Source organism: Eptesicus fuscus, chromosome 13 (assembly GCF_027574615.1).
Source record: "Eptesicus fuscus isolate TK198812 chromosome 13, DD_ASM_mEF_20220401, whole genome shotgun sequence".
In the NCBI taxonomy this organism is placed as follows: domain Eukaryota; kingdom Metazoa; phylum Chordata; class Mammalia; order Chiroptera; family Vespertilionidae; genus Eptesicus; species Eptesicus fuscus.
The window spans coordinates 74136020-74144310 of record NC_072485.1 but is presented as its reverse complement, the minus strand read 5'-3'; the positions used below and the strand labels follow the sequence as shown (position 1 = coordinate 74144310).

Sequence of the window (8291 nt, the reverse complement as noted above, 5' to 3'; positions counted from 1 at the left end):
GGGGCTGGCCCAGCTGTCAGCCTGGAGCTGGGGCTGTTCCAGCTGTCAGCACCGGCTGGGGCTGGCCTTCTCTCCCAGAACTAGAGCGATGAGATCTGCCCCAGTAACGGTGAGCGATCTGGTGAGCAGCCAGATTGCCACAACAGTAGCAATCAAAACGACTTTTATAGCCTCCCTTATCCAATCAGGAGAAACCCCTCACTTGACCTTCAAGAATTCCTAAATCCCTCCCAGACTCCACCTCCCTTGCCAAGGAAGTTTTCATGATTGGTAGAATCCTCTGTTATCACCTGGTCCTTCCCCTTCAACCTGTCCAAGCAAGCAAGCTCCTATATTAAACATTTCCCCCCCTCCCCTGAAACTGCTGCCAACTATACTGCCCTTTTCCTGTCAGTGTCACCAGAAAGCTATTTTGAATTCCCTGTTTACTGGATGCAAATCTCTGAGGAATGTAACAGGCACTTCGCAGGGGAGGCACACAAAATTTCCACCCACCTCTGAAAATTTGGCTCTTGAAAGAGGTATTACAGGGTGGTGGCTTTTATGTACACATATTCTAAAACTAGAGTGCTTCATTTAAATCTAGCTTTCCCCCCTTTATAAATTATAATCTACGTAATATGATTTCTATTTTTTTCATTTCATATTAAAATGAGGATAGTACCTACCTCACAGGTTTGTTGGAAAAATAATAGTACCTACCTCACAGGTTTGTTGGAAAGGTGAGGTTAGCTAGCTAGTAATGTAAGTACACTATTTATAACTATCTAGGTTAGCAATTTTCAACCAGTGTGCTGCAAGAATTTTTAAAACGTGCAATACCTGACTATTTAGCCTGGGGCACTGACCTCTTTTCCCTTAGATTGTCAAATAAAAAAATGACAACAGCCAACACGACATAGACATCCGGTGTGAATGAATCAAAATGACACCTATTTTTTGTCAGATTGGCAAAAAATATAATCTATTTTTTTTGTGTGCTGTAGAATATTAGTAATTAGTTTATGTGTGCTGTGAAGTGAAAAGGTTGAAAATCGCTGGTCTATAATATAATATGTGATAACAATACTGTATTTCCTGCTTTTTAGTTGCCAATGTTCATAGCAAATGCTTATGTTATTAAGATAAGAACCTGTCACTGGTTCTCAGACTCATCTGCCCTCCCCGTCTTTTTTAAAAACATATTTTGAAATACTTAAGACATAAAAAGAAGTACACACACACACACACACACACACACACCCCTGTGTGCTTGCCACCCAGCTCAAGAAATAAAACATTGTCAGTAGAACTGCCAGCCCCTAAAGTTCCCCCACCCACTGCTTTATAAAACTAAATCACTTATGGGATGACAAAGAGGACATTCTATGAAATTGAGAGGTGGAGCAAAGGAAGAGCAAGGGAGTTAGACTCCCCTCCTCTGGTCAGTATGAAGTCTTTTCTAATAGTTCAAACCCCTATTGGATCAAGTTATTTAACCCTCACGGGCTTCCGCTTCCTAAACCAGAAATGCAGAGATAATATTGACCTTCCAGGCTGTTGTCAGAATCAACTCATAAAAATGTAAGGGAGGCACTTGTTGCGCCGGCTGCAGCCTCGCAAAATTGAGGAGATCAAGGACTTCCCGCGCACAGCCAGGCTAAAGGACGCCAAATCTGTCAAGATCAAGAAAAATAAGGATAATGTGAAGTTCAGAGTCCGATGCAGCTGATACCCTTATACCATGGTCATCTCAGACAAGCTGAAGCAGTCCCTGCCTCCGGGTTTGGCGGTGAAGGAGCTGAAATGAGCCTGACATGCTGATCTGTATTGAAATGTTAAAAAAATTTTTAAAAAAGTATGGAATCACTGAAGTCAACTCACTTGTGCTGGACTTACATGAGCGGAAACAAATGTCTGTTGTTTTAAGCCATTGAGATGTTGGGGTTGTCTTTTTTGCAGTATAACCCGCCCTATCCTATGCACAGTCCCTCCTGGAAGTCTTTTCTAATAGCTCAAACCCCTAGTGGATTAGGAATCAGAAAACCAAAGTGTTATGCCTGGCTCTGCCTCGTACCTACATGGGGACCTGGCCAGGGAACCTTCATCTATAAAGGCGGAATAGAATCTACCCTGTCTTCTTTTCAGAGCTGTGATAAGTTCAAATGAGGCCATACCTGTGAAAATGCTTTTCACACTAGGGCGTGCTCTCCAGATGGAGGGAACTCAATGTTCTGATTAGTGGCGTTACTGGATGGTACAGCAGCCACAATGCCCAGGTTTTCTGAAATGCTGTGAATTTAAAACATTTGCTTGGCTGTCCTATAAGTACCTCAAAGTATACAAAAACATCACCACATTCCAGGATTGCTGTTTTTTTTTTTACATTTTATTTGAGAAATTAAATAAGATACACCCTGCAGACTATTGCAGGTGAGGGTGGGCAGGTGACAAATTCTTTCCCCAAACATTTGGCAATAAGGCAGAGGTTTAATTATAAATAAGAGTTAAATTATAAAATGAAAACACAACCCATTCGTTCTGAAGACTTACTGAACAACCATGATGTGAGTGTGGCAGGCAGCCTCAAAGATGTATTTATGCTCCGTGTGATCCCCTTCTGCAGTGAAGAGGGTGAAAATGACAGAGTGTGACTTCCTAAGCCAGGCTGACTCCAGGGTTCCAAAGGAACCTCGTCAGGAATTCTCAGCTGCTAAGGGAGGATTTCTTGGACAGCAAGGAGAGATTCAGGAAGAAATATTCTAAGTGACTGCATCTTATTTCATTCAGAAAACAAACTCAAGACAAAACAGCTTTCTTCTCTTAAAAAAATATTTCTATTGATTTCAGAGAAGAAGGGAAAAGGCGAAAGCGATAGAAACATCAATGCCTCCTGCAAGCCACCTATGGAGGATCCAGCCCGCAGCCCTCAACCAGCCCACAGCCTGCAACCAACCCTCAACCAGCCCGCAACCCAGGCATGTGACCTTTACCAGAATCAAACCTGGGACCCTTCAGTCTGCAGGCTGACACTCTCTTCACTGAGCCAAACTGGATAGGGCAAGACAAACCAGTTTTCTATCTTTCCTTCCATCAAACTAATACACACACTCTCTTTCTTTCTCTCTGATTCTTTCTTTCAACTGACCATCCATCCATTTGTTTATCCACTCATCTATAATATTATGTTTATTTCAGAGTTAAAATTCACAAATGAGATGGTTTTCCTGATGCATGCTATTAGATAGATTTTTGACTGAAAACTGATGGAAAGTGAATCTGACTGGTTGAATTGGTTTGTCAATGAGGACTGGCTTGGTTAATTAGATTATATAGTAGATTTCCCTCCATAAATTGAATGAGAATTGAACGATCTATCTGTGCAGCTCCAAACTTTTGTCAAAAATATGTAAAGCATGTGTAAAATATACACCATGGTAGAGTTACATTCTTCGCAATTATTTGAACTTATAAACTATTTTTAGATGCCAACCTAAAAGTATGCACTGGAATATATCATCTTACAAGAGCACCTTAAAGTCAGAATCTTTCTTACACCAGACACAGGAAGAGCAGGAAAGTAACTATAACAACCTTTTGATCAAGTTACAGACCAGGAAAAGACGCAGTTCATCAGAAGAGGCATTAGCGATGACGGAGCCTAGAAAAAGGTCAGAGCGATCCAGCATGGCATTTCCCACGTGCATTCTGCAGGGAGGAGGACATGCCCTGCCTTGAAATGTCCCGTTTGTTGTCCAGGAGTTTTGGAGATGGCCTGATGCCTCGAACCTTTGAGTTGCGAAAGCAGTTACCTATTGAAGGAATGCACACGCGTTAACAGTGGCCAAATGTAGCCAAAGGAGCACGTGAAGGGATGTTACCCAAGAGAGGATTCTGGCCTTGGAATAGGTTTCAAGTACAGTAAGTTTCAAGGCAGCCTCCGCCATTTCTCCCTCCCTCTTCCCACCCCACTCCACCCAAATCAGGGAAAGATCTCAGAGAGCAGAGGAGGGAGGAGGGATGACCAGTGAAGTGTGTGTGTGGAGGGGTTGGGGGGTAGGGGCGGCAAAGAGGGAAGGTAAGTAAGGTGTGTAGTCATGTGGGGGTGTGAGGTAAGGCTCCTGGGAGATTGCAGACAGTAATACCAGGCTTGGATGGTGTGCCCTGGGTTCAGTCCACTGTCTAGGCTGAGAGCTGACAGCTACTGGGAGGCAGAAGCTTAGTTTTGGAACCCACCTTGGCATCTGCAGAAGTCCCGGTGTTGTCCTTGGCAATTGGTAAAGCCTGTCTACTAGCAAGGAGTAAAAACACTTGGCCTTCGCTCTTCACCTTCTTCCTAAATCCCATTCAAGAACCCAAATGTTTTGTGGCACAATCATTTTTTCCTGCTCTTGGAGAAAGGAGGGGATTTTCTTCTTCTTCTTCTTCTTCTTCTTCTTCTTCTTCTTCTTCTTCTTCTTCTTCTTCTTCTTCTTCTTCTTCTTCTTTCTTCTTCTTTCTTCTTCTTTCTTCTTCTTTCTTCTTCTTTCTTCTTCTTCTTCTTCTTCTTCATTTGGAAAAATGGGGAGGGCAAAAATTGTCCACTGCACTGGGACCAGTTTTTTCCTAGTTTCACCACTGCTCATCAAGCAATGTTGAGATGATAAGTTGACCCAATTTACTGCTTTCCTTGAGGGAAAGAATGTACCAGCCATAGGATGCAGGTATCTGATCTATTTGTGAGGTACATTTTTGATATAAATGAATTGCTTTTGTCTGGTTTGGTATACTTGCTTGCTGTCCATTTTCTAAGGCACACCTGGTGGATAAAATCAGTTGTTGGACTGGCAGAGCTAAGGGTCAGATTAATTCACCAAGGTATATAATCCCTTACGAGTTCTCTTGGTACTTTCTCTTCTGGATACCTTAAAAACAACTACTATTAAAAAAAAAATCATCCAAAACTTGAAATATAGCTGGAAGAAGACTACTGTCCTTTAGTGTCATTGTTTAATGTGTCCACCTAATAATTATTTATATATGACTGAGAATTCACCCATGTTTGGCTTTGCTGTTTACTATTTGATTAGAGATCAGACACTGAGGTTACACATTAACTTAGATATTTTTGTCTAGTAAAAAGCCAAACCCCAGAGGTTAATGCATTAGAAGATATTAACTGGTTTCATATCTATTAAGCAGGGAAACTAATTTTAGCATTCCTTTGACTGACTATATAAAATTTCTGTTTTTTCCAAGTTTCCTTTGAACTAGCTTTATCCTCTTGATGATTCATTAATTAATGGATGGAATAAAATCTTTGACATGTGTTCATTCTATATGGTAATTCTATATTTGTTTAGAGGTTGTGTTTAATTTTTTGAAAATTATTTTGACATTACAACATTCCTGCTTGAGTCTGCCTCTTTCCAATTTTTGCATATCAAATACATCGCTCAGTCAGATTTTCCCATGTTTGACCTCTTGAATGGGAAATGTTGAATCTTTCCGGATATTGGGATCCTTATTAAAAAAACCCCACACAAAACAAACAAACAAACAAACAAAAAACACTTTAGCCCAGCTGAAGTGGCTCAGTGGTTGAACGTCTACCTATGAACCATGAGGTCATGGAGGAGGTCACAGTTCCATTCCACATCAGCCTGGGTTGCGGGCTTGATCCCCAGTAGGGGGAGAGCAGGAGGCAGCCGATCAATAATTCTCTCTCATCATTAATGTTTCTATCTCTCTCTCCCTCTTCCTTCCTCTCTGAAATCAATAAAAAACCAAAAAACTTTAATCATGATATTGTAGCACAAAATAAAAAATGTAGGTCTAAACTTCTGGCTTATGCATATTCTGGAACAACTAGAGGCTGACCGTTCAGGAAGGTTCTGTGTTCAAAAGCCTCATGTGTGTGTGTTCCTGCTGGTTGCTGGTATGGAGACTCTCAACAGCAGCAGCAGGAGAATCTGAGGCAGGACGAGAGGAAGTGTCCTGACTGTGGCTTGAGCTGCGTGGTGGGAAGAACAGGAGACAGATTTCCAGTGTTCCTGATTCGAATTTACAATGTAATTTCCCCAAAAGGCAATTAAATGAATAACATTAGTTTCCTTGAATTGCCTGAAATGTAGTCGAAAGAATGTCTCTGATGCAACAGCATTACTTTCAGTAATTGTGTCTTTTCATTGCAATATGAGTCAAAGTCTTTTGCAGGGCAGACTTGGAAACCAGTCTCAATGTCTAACACTGTTTTTTATAGAAGATATGTATTTTGTTTGGAACAACTAAATAAAAATGCTTTGGGGAGAATATACAATTATTTTATAGATTGGGAACAGCCAACGATGAGACAGTGCGGTTCATTTCAATGACAAATTAAGTAAATTAAAATCTGCTTCACTATAAGAGGGAATGGAAAGGGTGTGTGTGTGTGTGTGTGTGTGTGAATGCTATTACACCTTTTAGAGTGTTTTTTTTTTTTAATCACTTAGAGTCGGTCACAATCCAAGTTCCTCTGAAGCCTTTGCCCGAATTTGCATTTTTCCTATGGTGTTGCTAATATGTTGTTATTGTTAAGAACAAATTAATTTTCAGTTTCAGTATTTCATCCACCCAAAATAATCATACTTTCATCCCAATTTCTGCCAGGACGGAACACATTTCTTTCTAGATTTTCTAAGTAGAATATTGCTTGAATGAATAACATGAAACTGACCGCTTCCTTATAACAAAGTAAATTTCTGTTCTGAATGGTAGTTTGTATTCGACCACTTTCCTGAAGGAGATTCTGTAGGGGATACAACATATAGTAATGTTAAGTTAATAATGATCTTTGAAGATTTGACGCATGCACACTGGAAGGTTTGTAAAATGGTTTTCTGCGGGTGGTGGTGGGCTGTCTTCTTCTTACAGAATCTGTTAAAAGTCATTTACAGTTTTTGTTTTCTGTACCAGTGAACTAAAGATACAAAGGGTCAATGCCAGAAATCTATAAGCAAGAGATCATTTTAGCCACGATCAGAGGGGCATGATTTCTGATAGGAAATCCCTTCAAACTAAATTGGAAAGAGCCAAACATCATATTCCGGAGAGGAAATAAAGTATTAGAAATTGGAACACAATTGGAAACTGGAATGATTCATCAACCTTAGTTCCGTTGCTCTTAAAATAGTTTGTATTTCATTTCTTATATCAAGTATTTCCTATGTAATTGAAAAGCCTCAAAGTAATGTTAAAGAATGTACAGTTTCCTATTTATATGACTATGTCTATGGTATATGAACTCTTCCTCTAAAGTTTACTATTTTTGCTTTTATAATGTGTCAATCAACTTTTGTGCATGAATTGTTTCCCTCCATTTTAAATTATTACTTGAAGATGAATTCCTCCAATGGAAATTGGTAGGTCAAAGGCTGTAGATATTTATGGCTTGTGTTACAAAGGACTTCCCAGAAAGACTGTCATTTTTGTTTTCCATCTGTTTCTCGGCGTGTGTTTTACTCATTCTCCCTAGAATTCTAGGATTGAGCATTATTTTAAAAAAATAAACACACACCAATAATTTAAAAAAGAAATGAAAATTCACACACCACATAAAATAGTCACATACAGAAGGCTGAAAAATAAAAGGTAAAAGTGCTCCCCTTATATTTTTGAAACCCAGTGCTACTTTCCTGAAGCAACCACTGTGAAGGAAAAAAAAATAATATGACCAACTTAACATGTAAAACACAGGCCTTGCTATTTATATAACTACATTGAGAGTGAAGGATGTGCTTACCTGCTAGGGCTTGGGGACCACTCCTCACAACCCATGCATTCATCAACGTCACAACACAACAACAGAAGGACAGTCTGAGCCACCTCTAGGAACTGCCTTGTCGTTTGCTGACATTCCAGTGGGGAAGCTAGACCTCAGGATGTTCAGTCAGGAGGGGAAGGTGGACTTCGGAGCCATAGGCTGGCAAACTTGAAAAAGGCTGTTTAAAGGTACTGCTCAGATGCTTTTGAAAAAGGGTGACATGACAGTATTTAGCCAGAAAAACACTTAAGATTTCTAAGAAGCTGACAGCATTTACCTAAGAGACTGGAAAAGGAGCCCTTGTGCTTGTCGAGGGAAGTAAAGACATTAACCATTCCAATTACAGGACAAAGTTCATAACTATTGATTATGGAGGCTGTTTGCCTACCCACCACTCCTGGGCGTCTTGCCTATTTGTTTATCTTCCAGAAATATTCCATGTTCTCCCTCCCTGCCTCCTTTCTTCCCTCATTCCCTACCCCCTTTAAATTACTTGAGAAGTTTTTATTTTTTTTAAAATTTCTGAATT

General features: G+C 40.1%; 1 pseudogene; it reads left to right on the top strand.

Annotated features, from left to right (window-relative positions):
- Positions 1-88: 88 nt before the first annotated feature.
- Positions 89-1805, top strand: LOC103291038 (60S ribosomal protein L38-like; annotated as a pseudogene).
- The last annotated feature ends 6486 nt before the right edge of the window (positions 1806-8291 follow it).